We start from the raw sequence: 15,771 nt of genomic DNA on the forward strand, positions 1-15,771 counted from the left end.
GAGAGGAAGAGAGAGAGAGAGAGAGAGAGAGAGAGAGAATGTTAAGCAGGATTCATGCTCAGTGTGAAGCCCAATGCGGGGCTCGATCCCATGGCCTTGAGATGATGACCTGAGCTGAAGTCAAGACTCAGATGCTCAACTGATTGACTCACCCAGGTGTCCCAATGTGTAGTTTTCAATGAAGAGGTCTTGCCCATCTTTTGTTAAATTTATTCCCAAGTATTTTATATTTCTTGGTGTGATTATAAATGAAATTTAAAATTAAGAAATTTTCCTATTGATTGATGCTACTATATAAAAATACCATTGTTAGTCAACAGTATATTAAAATGTATCTGGAGTATGTAAGTCTGGGTCCAATCAGGAGAAAGCAACCACACAGTAATTTGAACAGGGACAGTTTAAGATAAAAATTATTAACTATAACAAGGGATTATAACAATGAGGGATTGACTAGTAAGAAATAAAAAGAATTCTAAAGAATATAGGAATGAAAGTTAAAAGCAGCAATCACTAATCCTAGCCCTGACACAGAGCACCTAAAGAAGAGACTCTCTCCCTCCCCAGGGCAGAGATCCAGAACTTGCAGGTTAGGACATAGTTGCAGCTCACTGGATGGCAGAGAATTTGCTGAGAGCAGTGCTGGAAGACTTGCTGGAAATCCACTCTTTAGGGTACCAGGAGAGCTATTCAGTAGGAGGTATCTCATTGGCTACTCACTACAAAACTGCCAAAGGTTCTAGAGAAGCTGTGAGCCCCTCACTAGAGGCATTTTGCTGCAAAACTGTCAGAAGAGGAGTCACAGTGAGGTTGCAGAGGAAGCTGCTGGCTGCTGAGGGCTGCTTGGCCCCTGCAAGAGAAGCTTTGTGTTTTAGCAGCCTGACGCTAGGGAAGCCGTACTCCTGATGAGAACGTGCCCAAGGAGCACACTGGAACCAGAAAACAAAACTCTTCTTCTTCTGTAATGTCTCTCCAGCGCTCTCTATTGACAAAACTTCAGTACCAACCGTCATGGGGAAAAAAATACTTAAAAGGCCCAGATCTATTTTCACAGAGCAGGCTAAAAGGAAGAATTTGGAGATTAGAAGCAATAAACTGATAACAGGCATGCTATGACATTATTAAATTCACTTATTAGTTCTAGTAATTTTATTTTGTAGGTTCCTTAGGATTTTCTACATAAACAATCATGTAATCCATACATAGAGACAATTTTACCTTTTCCTTTCCTTTTTAAGTACACAACATAACATTGTTGATCTGTATAGCAGATCCCTAGACCTAATTCATCTTGAATAACTAAAATTTTATATTTATTAAACAAAAATTTCCCATTTCCTCATACCCCCAGCCCCTGGTAACCACTGTTCTTTCCTCTGTTTCTATGATTTGACTATTTTAGGTACCATATGCAAGTGGAATCATGAAGTATTTGTCTTGTGGTTGGCTAATTTCACTTTGCATAGTGTCATCTGGGTTCATCTGTGTTGTCACAAATGCCAGAATTTTCTTATTTCTTTAAGGCTAAATAATATTTTATTGTATGTATATACCACATTCTCTTTATCCACTCATCTGTTGATGGACATTTGGGTTGTTTTGGTATTTTGGCTGTTATGAATAGGGTTGCCATTAACATAAGAGATTCTGATTTCAATTCTTTTGGGTCTATACCCAGAAATGAGTTTGTTGGAACTTATGGTAGCTCTTTTTTTAATTTTATTGAGGCACCTCAGTACTATTTTCCATGGTGGCTGCACCATTTTACATTCTCACCAACAGTGTAGAAAGGTTCCAATTTCTCCACATCTTCACCAACATTTATTTATGTGTTTTTAATGGTGGCCATCCTAACTAGTGTGAAGTGATATCTAACCGTGGTTTTGATTTGTGTTTCCCCGATGATTAGTGATGTTAATTTAAACATCTTTTCATATACCTGTTGGCCATTTGTATGTCATATTTGGAGAAATACCTATTCAAATCTTTTGCATATTTTTAAGTCTTTTTAAAATGTTTTGCTATTGAGTTGTAGGTGTTTCTTATATATTTTGGATTTTAGCTATCAGATATAGGGTTGAAAATATTTTCTCTCAGTCCATAAATTGCCTTTTTCATCGGTTTATTGTTTCCTTTGCCATGCAGAAGCTTTTTAGTTTGATGTAGTCCCACTTGTCTATTTTTGCTTTTGTTGTTTGTACTTTTGGTATCTATCCAAGTGTCAAAATTTCCCCCTGTTTTCTTCTAGGAATTTTATAGTGTCAAGTTTTACATTTAAGTCTTTAATCCATTTTGAGCTTGTTTTTATGTATCGTGTAAGATAGAGGTCCAATTTTATTTTCTTTTTATATAGATATCCAGTTTTCCCAATGCTCTTTGTTGAATGGACTATATTTTACCCATGTGTATTCTTGGCACCCTTTTGAAGACCAGTAGACTGTACCTGTGTGGGTTTATCTGGGCTCTCTGTTCTGCTGCATTTGTCTACATGTCTGTCTTTATGCCAGTACCAGAGTGTTCTAATTACTTTATCTTTGTAATATATTTTGAGATTAGAAAGTGTGATGCCTCCAGCTTTGTTCTTTTTTTCTCAAGATCACTTTGGCTATTCTGTATCTTTTGTGTTTCCATATGAACTTTAGGATTATTTTTCTTTATTTCTGTAAAAAATCTCATTAGAGTTTTGATAGGGATAGTATTGGATCTGTAGATTGCCTTCAATATTAAGTCTTCTAATCCACAAACATGGATGTCTTTCCATTTATTTGTCTTCTTTAAATTTCTTCCATTGATATATTATAGTTTTCAGTGTACACGTCTTTCACTTGGTTAAATTTATTCCTAAATATTTTTTATGCTATAGTAGAGGGATTATTTCTTTGATTTCCCTTTTGGATGGTTCACATTAGTGTATAGAAATGATTTTTCTATACTGAAAAAAAGTGATAGAAACGGATTTTTTAAAACAAAAATACAAGAAAATAAATCTACACCCTTGTTTATTTATTTATTTGTTTATTTCCTTTTCAGCTAATTTAAATACTTGAGGGGAACAGCATCACACAGGTTCTGTGGCCAATGGCTTTAGTAGGAAAGTTTATTTGTAATTTGGCACAAACTATGCCACTGTTTCCATGAGCATGAGTTACTTTTCCCCAGATGACTCTGGTTTTGTTCAGCTTGCCACCAGTAGTCACCATGTTTTTCTTTGCTTTGTACACATAAGCACATCTCTTGCCTAGATAGAATTCAGTTTCATCTCAAGCATAAACACTGTCAATTTTAAGAAGAGCTGTGTGCTCCCTCTGGTTCCACAGACACTGCATATAGCCAGCAAAAATGGCTTTGGACCACAGCCTTCTAGACATATTTGTCATCATAGGAGTCCTGTTCCCAGCAGGCTTCCACAGGTTCCAAGATGGTGGAAAGAGTGATAGAAACTGATTTTTGAATGTTGATTTTGTATTCCACAACTGTACTGAATTTGTTAATTACTTCTAATATGTGTGTGTGTGTGTGTGTGTGTGTGTGTGTGTGTGAAGTCTTTAGGATTTTTTACATGTGAGATCATGTCATCTGGAAATATAATTTTGTTACTTCCTTTTCAATTTAGATGCCTTTTATTTCTTTTTCTTGCCTAATTGCTGTAGCTAGGACTTCCAGTATTACATTGAATAGAAGTGGCAAGAGTCAGGAGTGGGCATTCTTATCTTGTTTTTGGTCTTTATTTTTATTAAAAAAATTCTTTTTAATGTTTATTTATGTTTTGAGAAGAGAGAGAGAGAGAGAGAGAGAGAGAGAGAGAGAGAGACAGAAAGAGGGAATGAGCAGGGGAGGGGCAGAGAGAGAAGCAGACACAGAATCCGAAGCAGGCTCCGGGCTCTGAGCTGTCAGCATAAAGCCTGACATGGTGCTCAAACTCAGAGACTGCAAGATCATGACCTAAGCCAAAGTCAGATGCTTAACTGACTAAGCCACCCAGGCACCCTTTGTTCTTGGTCTTTAAAGGAAAATCTTTCAGTTTTTCACCTTTGAGTATGATGTAAGCTGTGGGATTTTTATATATGGCCTTTATTATATTGAGATACATTCCTTCCATACCTAGTTGAGAGTTTTTCATGAATAGGTGTTGTCAAATACTTTTTCAACATCTATTGAGGTGAAAACTTTTTCCTTCATTCACATTAATGTGATGTATCACACTGAGTTTTTAATTTAAATTTTAGTTAGTTAACATACAGTGCAATATTGGTTTCAGGAGTAGAATTCAGTGATTCATTACTTACATTCAACACCCAGTGCTCATTACAAGGACCCTCCTTAGTACCCATCACCCATCTAGACCATCCCCCCTCCCTCCCTCAACCCATAGTTTGTTCTCTATCATTAAGAGTCTCTTATGATTGTTTCCCTCTCTTCTCTCCCTCTTACCCTCCCCACATGTTCATCTGTTTTGTTTCTTAAATTACACATACTAGTGAAATCATGGTATTTGTCTTTCTCTGATTACTTATTTTGCTTAGCATAATACATTCTAGCTCCATCCACATTATTGCAAATGGCAAGATTTTGTTCTTTTTGATGACTGGGTAATATTCCATTATATATACATATACCACATCTTCTTTATCCATTCATCAGTCAGTGAACATTTGGGCTCTCTCCATAGTTTGGCTATTTTTGATAATGCTGCTATAAACATTGGGGTGCATGTACCCCTTCAAATCTGTATTTTTGTATCCTTTGGGTAAATACCTAATAGTGCAATTGCTGGATCACAGGGTAGTTCTATTTTTAGTTTCTTGAGGAACTTCCATACTGTTTTCCAGAGTGGCTGCACCAGTTTGCATTCCCACCAACACTGCAAGAGGATTCCCTTTCTCTTCATCCTTGTCAAAACCTGTTGTTAATTTTAGCCATCCTGACAGGTGTGAGGTGGTATCTCATTGTGGTTTTGACTTGTATTTCCATGATGATGAATGAAAATGTGTCTGTTAGCCATCTGGATGTCTTCTTTGGAAAAGTGTTGATTCATGGCTTTTGCCCATGTCTTCATGGGTTTTTTGTTTTTTGAATGTTGGGTTTGATAAGTTCTTTATAGATTTTGGATAATAACCCTTTATCTCATATGTCATTTGCAAATATCTTTTCCTATTATGTAGGCTGCCTTTTAGTTTTGTTGATTGTTTCCTTTGTTGTGCAGCAGCTTTTTATCTTGATGAAATCCCAGTCGTTCATCACTGCTTTTGTTTTCCATGCCTTCAGCAACATGTCTAGTAGGAAGTTGCTCCAGCCAGGGTCAAAGAGGTTGATGCCTGTGTTCTCCTTAGGATTTTGATGGTTTCCTGGCTCATATTTTAGGTCTCTCATTCATTTTGAATGTGCTTTTGTGTTGGTGTAAGAAAGTTGTCCAGTTTCATTCTTTTGTGTGTCCCCATCCCCTTTTCCCAAAACCATTTGTTGAAAAAAACCATCTTTTTTCCATGGGATATTCTTTCCTGTTTTGTCAAAGATGAGTTGACCATATAGTTGTGGGTCCATTTCTGGCTTTTCTATTCTGTTCCATTAATCTATGTGTCTGTTTTTGTGCCAGTACCATACTGTCTTGATGACTACAGCTTTGTAATATAGCTTGGAATCCAGAATCGTGATGCCTCTAATTTGTTTTTCTTTTTCATGGTTGCTTTGGCTATTTGGGGTATTTTGTGGTTCCATACAAATCTTAGCATTATTTGTTCTAGCTCTGCAAAAAATGCTAGTCGTATTTTCATAAGGATTGCATTAAATGTATAGATTGCTTTGGGTGTATGGACATTTTAACAGTGTTTGTTCTTCAAATCAATGAGCATGGGATGCTTTTCCGTTTCTTTGTGTCCTCTTCAATTTCTTTCATAAGCTTCTATAGTTTTCAGAGTATAGACCTTTTACCTCTTTAGCTTAAAAATTTTTTTTTAAAGTTTATTTATTTACTTTGAAAGAGAGAGAAAGAGAGCATGAGTGGGGTAGGGGCAGAAAGACAGGGAGAGAGAATTCTAAACAGGCTCTACACTGTCAGTGCAGAGCTCAACACAGGCTTAAACTCACAAACTGTGAGATCATGACCTGAACCGAGATCAAGAGTCAGCCTCTTAACCAACTATGCCACCCAGGCACCCCTACCTCTTTAGTTAGGTTTATCCCTAGGTATCTTATTGTTTTTGGTGCAATTGCAAATGGGATAGATTCCTTGATTTCTTTTTCTGCTGCTTCATTATTGGTGTATAAAAATGCAACAGATTTCTGTATGTTCATTTTATATCCTGTGACTTTGCTGAATTCATGTATTAGTTCTAGCAATTTTTTTGGTGGAGTCTTTCAGGTTCTCTACCTAGAGTATCATGTTGTCTGCATATTGTGAAAGTTTGACTTCTTCCTTGCTGATTTGGATATTTTTTATTTCCTTTTGTTGTCTGATTGCTGAGGCTAATACTTCCAATATTATGTTAAATAGTAATGGTGAGAATGGACATTCTTGTCTTGTTCCTGACTGTAGGAGAGAGGCTCTCAGTTTTTCCTCATTGAGGATATATTAGATGTGGGTCTTTCACATATGGTATTTATTATGTTCAGGTATGTTTCATCTATCCTTACTCTGTTGAGTGTTTTTTATCAAGATTAGATGCTGTATTTTGTCAAATGCTTTTTCTGCATCTATTGACAGGATCATATGGTTCTCATCCTTTTTTTTTCTTTTCTTTTTTTATTAATGTGGTGTATCACATTGATTGATTTGTGAATATTGAACCAGCCTTGCAACCCAGGAATAAATCCCACTTGATCATGGTGAATAATTCTTTTTATATACTGTTGAATTAGATTTGGTAATATCTTGTTGAGAATTTTTGCTTCCATATTCATCAGGAAAATTGATCTATAGTTCTCCTTTTTAGTGGGATCTTTGTCTGGTTTTGAAATCAAGGTAATGCTGGCTTCATAGAATGAGTTTGGAAGTTTTCCTTCCATTTGTATTTTTTGGAACAGTTTGAGAAGAATAGGTATTACTTCTTTAAATGTCTGGTAGAAGTCCCCTGGGAAGCCATCTGGCCCAGGACTCCTGTTTGTTGGGAGATTTTTGATTACTGATTCAATTTCTTTGCTGGTTTTGACCTGTTCAAATTTTCTATTTCTTTCTGTTTCAGTTTTGGTAGTTCGTGAGGAATTTGTCCATTTCTTCCAGATTGCCTTGTTTGTCGGTATATAATTTTTCATAGTATTTTCTTATAATTGTATTTTGATGGTGTTGGTTGTGATCTCTCTTCTTTCATTCATGATTTTGTCTTTTGGGTCATTTCTTTTTTATTTTTGATAAGTCTGGCTAGGGGCTTATCAATTTTGTTAATTCTTTCAAAGAACCAGCTCTTAGTTTCATTGATCTGTTTTACTGTTTTGTTGTTGTTGTTGTTGTTTTGTTTCTATATCATTTATTTCTGCTCTAATCTTTATTATTTCCCTTCTTCTGGCTCTAGGCTTTATTTGCTGTTCATTTTCTAGCTACTTTAGGTGTAAGGGTAGGTTGTGTCTTTGGGACCTTTCTTGCTTCTTAAGATAGGCCTTAATTGCTATATACTTTCCTCTTAGGACTGCCTTTTCTGCATCCCAAAGGGTTTGGACTGTTGTGTTTTTATTTTCATTTGCTTCCATGTATTTTTTATTTCTTCTTTAATTTCTGGTTAACTCATTCATACTTTACTAGGATATTCTTTAACTTCCATGTATTTGAGGTCTTTCTAAATTTTTTCTTGTGGTTGACTTCAAGTTTCAGTGTTGTGAATTGAAAATATGCATGGTACAATCTTGACTTTTTTATACTTGTGTAGGGTTGATTTGTGACACACTTTGTGATCTATTCTGGAGAATGTTTCATATGCACTCAAAAAAGAATGTGTATTCTGCTGCTTTAGGATGAAATGTTCTGAATATATCTGTTAAGTCCATCTGGTCCACTGTGTCATCCAATCCAAATCCATTTTTTCCTTGATGATATTCTGTTTAGGTGATCTGTCCATTGCTGTAAGTGGGTGTTAAAGTCTTCTACTATTATTGTATTATCAATGAGTTTCTTTATGTTTGTGATTAATTGATTTATATATTTGGGTTATTTCAACTTGGGGGCATAAATATTTACAATTGTTAGCTCTTTTTGATAGCTAAACCCCTTATAATGATATCATGCTCTTCTTCATCTCTTGTTATAGTCTGTGTTTTAAAATCTAGTTTGTCTGATATAAGTAGGGCTACTTCTGCTTTCTTTTGACCTCCATTAGCATGATAGATGGTTTCCCATTCCCTCACTTTATTAGCACCATGCTCTAACCAACTGAGCTCACTGGCCACCTGCTCCATTCCCTCACTTTAATCTGCAGGTGTATTTAGGTCTAAAATCAGTCTCTTATTGGCAGCATATAGATGGGCCTTGTTTTTTTTTATCTTTTGATTGAAGCATTTAGTCCATTTACATTCAGAGTGATTATTGAAAGATATGAATTTAGTGCCATTGTCTTGCCTGTAGAGTTAGTGTTTCTGTTCATGCTCTTTGGTCCTTTCTAGTCTTTGTTGCTTTTGGTCTTTTTTTTTTTTTTTTTCCTTCACTCAGAGAATTCCCCTTAAAACGTCTTGCAGGTTGGCTTATTGGTCACAAACTCCTTTAATTTTTGTTTGTCTGGGAAACTATCTCTGTTTCTATTTTGAATGACAGCCTTCTAGATAGAGTATTCTTGGCTGCATATTTTTCCATTCAGCACGTTGAATATATCTTGCCACTCCTTTCTGGCTTGCCAAGTTTCTGCAGACAGATCTGCTACAAACCTGATCTGTCTTCCCTTGTAGGTTAAGGACATTCCCCCAACCCCCCTGCTGCTTTCATAATTCTTTCCTTGTCTGTGTATTTTGTGAATTTGACTATGATATGTCTTGGTGATGGCTGGCTTTTGCTGAATTTCACAATATTCTCTGTGCTTCTTGGATTTTGATATCTGTGTCCTTACCCAGATTAGGGAAATTCAGCTACAATTTGCTCACATAAGCCTTCTGCCCCCTCTTCTCTCTCTTCATCTTATGAGACTCCTATGATACAAATGTTATTATATTTTAATAAATTGCTGAGTTCCTTAAATCTGCCTTTGTGATACCTGACCTTTGTTTCCCTCTTCTTTTCAGCTTTATTATTTTCCATAATTTATCTTCTGTATCGCTAATTCATTCCTCTGCCTCATCTGTCCTCATTTTTATGGCCTCCATTTGAGTTTGCATCTTGGCTACAGCATTTTTAATTTTCACCTGATTAGATTTTTGGTTCTTGTCTCTCTGCAGAAATGGATCCTGTGGTGTTTTTTTCAAGCTCAGCCAGTAGCCTTATAATCATTGTTTTAAATTCTAGTTCAGACATCTTACTTATATCTGTGTTGACTAAAATCCCTGGCCATCATTTTTTCCTGTTCTTTCTTTTGAGGTGAATTCTTCTGCCTTGTCATTTTGGAGGAAGAAAAAAACAATAAGAATAATAGAATGAAATAAAAATTAAAAAAATTTAAAAAATCAAATAAAGGAAGCTAGATCCTAGGTGTATTTTAGTCTGCTTGTTAAGAGAAGCTAGATATAAAGAAGAGAAAAGAGAAAAGAAGAGAGAAAAAAAATAAAAATTAAAAAATAAAAAAAAAATTTAAAATGGGAAATATTGCTCCCTCTGTATCAAGAAACAAAAGAAAAGAAAAACAACAACAACAAAAACAAAACTAGAAGCAACAAAAATAAAAACAAATGAACAAGCAAACAAAAAACCCAAATGAAGCTAGATCCAGTTTTCCCTAGAGGTGAAACTTTGTAGCAGACACTAAGCTCATGGAAGGGATTTGTTCTGGTCTTCTGGGGGAGGAGCCTGTGGCTCTGATTCTCAGGCTTACTCACTCTAGTGGAGATGTACCCGGAGGGCACAGTGGGGCAGGGCTTGGTGTAACGGCTTCATTCTCCAGTTGGTGGCTCACTGGGGTCCATCAGTGTTGGTGGGCTAATGGTGAAAATGACTTCGCCCCACTCACTACTCCAGAGTGGGAAATTTGTGCCCTCACAAATGAGCAATCAGTCACCCCTCTTGTGTTCCCTGCTTCCAACAGCTCTCTGCATTTCCCATGTCTGTGTCTGAGCTGTCTCCCTACTAGGTGGCACCTTTCTCCAGAGTTTTATCTCAGATGTGGCTGTGTTTCTAAACTCCACAGTTCAGACCCTCACAGTTTGGACCCTCCGTGATCTTCTGGGAGAGGGTCTTGCCACACTGTGACCAGGGCTGGCTTGTCCCAGGAAATGGTTGTGCAACCATGCAGAGGCAACAGCTCAGAATTTATGGTAAATCACAACACACAGCCAGTGTCAGGGTTTGCTGCCCTCAACCAGTGTCTTTTGTTCCTATATGGGTGAACGTGGTTGCTTGATGGTGCCCTCTGTGTCTTTTGCCTGCGGAGAAGCCATATCACCTCTACCAAATGCACTCTAAGTAGGGGAACCACTTCTCCCTGTGCAACCTAGGGGATCCTCACACTGTGTTGCCCCCTACCGGAGCTCCATCTTTATTCCTTACAGGAGCACCACCAGGGCCTGACCTCTGAAACTTCAGACTCTGTGCCCCACTGTTTATAAAAACTGGCAGTATTGAAACCCTCTCCTTTTCCCCCTGTTAATGGTTTTGGGGAACTTCTCTCTTTCCCCTTCTGTCTTTCTTCTCTCCATGAAAATGGCTCCCTCCCCTCTGTTCATCTCCCCCAATTCACCTCTGCTCCACACCACATACCTGCTGTGTTCTCTCCCTCAAATTATGCAGATTGTTCTGTTAATCCTCAGATTGATTTCCTAGATATTCAAAATGGTTTCTTGTTGATCTAGCTGTGTTTGAGGGTCAAGACAAACCCAGGGTCCCTTTACTACTCTGTCATCTTAACTCCTCCTCTCCCTTAATTGATTTTTATGTGTTCAACCATTTTTGCTTTTCAGAGATAAAGTCAACTTGGTCATGGGATATGATCCTTTTAATGTGTGGTTAAGTTTAGTTTGCTAGTATTTTGTTGAGGGGTTTTTATATCTATGTTTATTAGAGATATTGGACTATAGGTGTGTATGTGTGTGTGTATGCATGTGCGTGTGTGTGTGTGTGTGTGAGAGAGAGAGATGTGTCTTTGGCTTTGGTAACAAGGTACTAAAGCCTTCAAAAATTAATTTGGAAGTGTTTTTTCTTCAACATTTGGAACAGTTTAAGAAATATTGGCATTAATTCTTCTTTAAATGTTTGATAGAATTTACCAGTGAAGCCATCTGGTCCTGAGGTTTTCTTTGTTGGGAAATTTTGCATTACTAATTCAATCTCCTTACTGGTTATCGGTCTATTCAGATTTTCTATTTCTTCATGATTCAGTTCTTGTAAATCATGTGGTTCTAGGAATTTATCCATTTCTTCTAGGTTACCCAATTTGTTGTTCATAGTAATGTCTTATGATTCTTTTATTCCTGTGGCATCAGTTTTAATATTTCCTCTTTCATTTCTGATTTTGAGTCTTTACTCCTTTTTCTTAGTCTACCTAACTGTGAATTTTGTTTATCTTTCTAAAAGACCATCTGTCAATTTCATTGATTTTTTTTTAATTGTTTTTCTAGTCTTTTTTTGCTTGTATCTTTATTCCCTTCCTTCTGCTGACTTTGGGCTTAGTGTGTCCCCTTTTTTTCTAGTTTCTTGAGGATAAGTTTAGGCTATTTATTTAAAATCTTTCTTAATGTAATCTTTCTTTTTTTAATGTAAGCATTTATTGCAATAAAATTCTCTTTTAGTACTGCTTTTGTTGCATTCTATAGGTTTTGGTATATTGTATTTTCATTTTGTTTGTTTCAAGGTATTTCCTAATTTCCCTTTTAACTCCTCCTTTGACCTAATGATTGTTCAGGATTGTATTATTATTTAATTTCCACACTTTTGTGAATTTTCCAGTTTTCTTTCTGTTATTGACTTCCTTCCACTGTATTCAGAAAAGATACTGGGTGTGATTTCAAAATTCTTAAATTTGTTGAGACTTTTTGTGTGTCCTAACATGATATCTCATGAAGAATGTTTCATGTTTATTTGAGAAAAATGTGTATTCTGGTTTTTTGTGTTTTTTTGTTTTATTTGTTTTTTTGGAGGGGGTGGAATGTTCTGTATGGGTCTGTTAGGAGCATTCAGTCTGTAGTGTTGTTTGAGTCCTTTGTTTCCTTATTGACATTCTGTCTGGATGGTCTATCCATTGTTGAAAATGTAGTTGAAGTCTTCTACTATTATTGTGTTGCTATCTATTTCTCTCTTCAGATCTGTCAATATGTGCTTTATATGTTGAGGGGCTCTAGTGTTGAGTGCATATATGTTTATAATTGTTATATTTTTGTTATGAATTAGCTTTTTAATTATATATCAACCTTTTTTGTCTCTTGTAACAGTTTTTGATTTAAATTTTATTTTTTTTTCTGATATAAGTACAGCCATCTGTACTCTCTTTTGGTTACCATTTGCATGGATTATCTTTTGCATGGAATATTCACATTCAGTCTACATATGTCTTTAATTCTGAAGTGAATCTCTTGTAGGCAGCATATAGTTGGATCTTGTTTTTATTTTATCTATTTAGCCACTCTATTTCTTTTGATTGGAGAGTTTAATCTATATATTTTTATTTTATTAAATGTTTATTTATTGTTGAGAGAGAGAGAGAAAAAGAGAGAGAGAGAAAGAGAGGCAGAGAGAGAGGGAGAAAAAGATGATTTGAAGTGAGCTTTGCACTGACAGCAGAGAGTCCAGCATGGGGTTTGAATTCATGAACCGTGAAATCATGACCTGAGCTGAAGTCAGATGTTTAACCTGCTGAGCCACCCAGGCGCCCCGATCTATTTATTTTTAAAGCAATTATTGATAGGTAAGAACTTACTATTACCATTTTGTTAATTTTTATTCTCTTTGATTTGGGTTCTTTTGTCCCTTTTTTCCTACTTTACCATTTTCCTTTGTTATGGTGACTATAGTGATATGCTTTGATTCCTTTCTTTTTTTCTTTTATGTATCTACTATAGATATTTTCTTTGTGGTTATCACAAGGCTTACATAAAATATTTTATAGTTAAAACTGTCTATTTGAGCTAATAACAACTTAACTTCAATTGCATACAGAAACTCTACACTTTTACCTCTCTCCTCCAATTTATGTTTTATGGGTATTACAATTTACATATTTGGTATTGTGTATTTGTTAATACATTCTGTATTTATAGTTATTTTAGTACTATTTTCTTTTAACTTTTGTGCAAGAGTTAAAAGTGATTTACACAACCCCACTACAGTATTACATTATTCTGTATTTGTCTGCATATTTACTTTTGTTAATGAATTTTATACTTTTGCATGCCTTCAATGTTTATGTGTAATATATATATATATATATATATATATATATATAGTTTCAACTTAAACAACTTCATTATGTTTATGTGTTATATATATATATATATGTATATATATATATATAGTTTCAACTTGAACAACTTCATTAACTCCATTTAGCATTTCTCATAAAGCAGAGTAGTAATGAACCCCCTCAGATTTTATTGGTCTGGGAAAGTGTTTATTTCTTCTTCATTTCTAAAGGATGGTTTTGTTAGATACAGTTTTCTTGGTTATCAGTTTTTATCTTTCAGTACTTTTAATATACCAGCCCATTCTTTTCTTGCCTGAATTTTTCTCCTGAATAATTTACTGATTATCTTCTGGGGGCTCCCTTGTATATGAGGAGTTGCATTTCTCTTACTGGTTTCAAAATCTTCTCTGTGTCCTTGACTTTTAACAATTTGATGTTAAAGTCTTTTAATGTAATCTTTGGATTCACCCTTTTTGGTTCTTTTAAGCTTTATGAATCTGGATGTCTATCTCCTTCCCAAGATTTAGGAAGTTTTCAGCCATTATTCCTTTAAGCCTTATGCTTCTTTCTTTATCTCTCTCTTTTCCTTCTGGGATTCTCATAACGTGTATCACAGTTTTATTGATAGTATTTCATAATTCTCTTAAGCGTTGTTTTTCAGTTTTTTAAAAATCCTTTTTTCTTTTTTTCTTCTGAATACATAATCTCAAATGATTTGTCTTCAAGTTCTCTGATTCTTTCTTCTGCTTGATCAATTCTGATGTTCAACTTCTTAGTGAATTTTTAAATTCAGTTATTATATTCATCAGCTTTATGATTTCTGTTTGGTACTTTTCAGTATTTTTAAGTCTCTGTTGATATTCTCATTTTGTTAATGTATTGTTTTTCCAATTTTGTTTACTTGTCTATCTTTGTTCTCTGGTAAGTCATTGAACTTCTTTAAGATTTTTTTTCAGGCAATGCATAGGTCTCCATTTCTTTAGAGTCAGTTACTTTCTGGGGGTTTATTTTGTTCTTTGATTATGTTGTGTTTCCTGATGCTTCATGTTTTCATAGTCTTGCATTGGTGTCTGCATATTTGAAGAAACAGCCAACTTTCCCCGTTTTTATAGACTGGTTTGACTGAGAAGACCAGTCTTCTCTGTCATCCTGGCTAGAGATTCTTGGCCTTTGTTTTTAGCTGCCCTAGGTGTCCAATCTTTCTTTTTCTTTCAAGAACCCATAATCTCTTGGTCTCTCTGGTGTCTGAGTATGTCACTTCCTTCAGAGCTCTGTGTGAGGTGAGGCAGAAACCAGCCCTTTGGGAAGTATGGGATGTTGGATTCAAACTCAAATCATCTCTCTCCTCTAGAGAAAAATCCTCTTTCGTGTGCATTTTCTGAACCTCATAGATCTGATATGGCTGCAAGGAAGATGCCTTTTGTTCTAGCTGACCCAGGGGTCTGAACTCTGCCAGTTCTTTCAGCAATCTCTTGTGTGAAGTGAGACAGAAACCAGCTCTTGGAGAGTGCCCTGAAAGTCAGCAGTAATCTGGAAGCCTGGGGAAATTGGATGTTCACCCCAATCTCTCACCCTTTTCCCAGGAAAGAGTAAGATCTCTCTTGGCACTGAGCTGTGCTTATTTAGGAGAAGAGCTGACCTGGGTAGAGTGAAATTTCTCTTGCCTATTAAAGTGTGTCTACTTTCATGTTTTACACATCTACATACTTCAATTTCTTAACTGGATTCTGGACTTCTTATAAAGGTATTTTGTTTCTTATGCAGTTGTTAAATCAGTGTTTCTGGTGGGGTGGGGGTGGGGGTGTGGATGAGAGCTAGGGCTCCTAGGACTCTCAGTTCCATTATTTTGCTGCTGCCACCGTCCCCCCCTTTTATTTCTTGGCTTGTTTCACTGGTTAGCACCTCTACTATAATGTCAAATAAAAGGGGCAAAAATAAGCATCCTTTTCTTATATCCGATCTTAGGGAGAAAACATTAAGTGGAATGTTAGCTGGAGGTTTTTCATGCATGTCCTCTAGAAGTGTGAGGAAGTTCCCTTCTATTCCCAGTTTTCTAATGGTTGGGTTATTCTCCCTCCTCACTAGTCCTTTGACAGCTGAATTTTGGGCTTCTTGCTTTGTATGAAGGTTCATGCTTGACTTTTCATTTAGTACAGACCTTGATTTCTGCCTTTATGTGAGGCTTATTGCATCTGAATTTCTAGGGTTTTGGAGATGGGCAAGTGCTCTGAGGAAAACCTTGAGTTTGAGCACCTTTTTAAAAAAACATTTTTGGCTGGATCCGGGGAAGATGGCGGTGTAGGAGAATGCTGGGCTC

At 36.1% G+C, this 15,771-nt stretch overlaps 1 pseudogene; it reads right to left on the reverse strand.

Moving 5' to 3' along the window:
- Positions 1-3,035: 3,035 nt before the first annotated feature.
- On the reverse strand, positions 3,036-3,368 carry LOC122217590 (annotated as a pseudogene).
- Positions 3,369-15,771: the final 12,403 nt, after the last annotated feature.

Source organism: Panthera leo, chromosome B1 (genome assembly GCF_018350215.1).
Source record: "Panthera leo isolate Ple1 chromosome B1, P.leo_Ple1_pat1.1, whole genome shotgun sequence".
NCBI lineage: Eukaryota > Metazoa > Chordata > Mammalia > Carnivora > Felidae > Panthera > Panthera leo.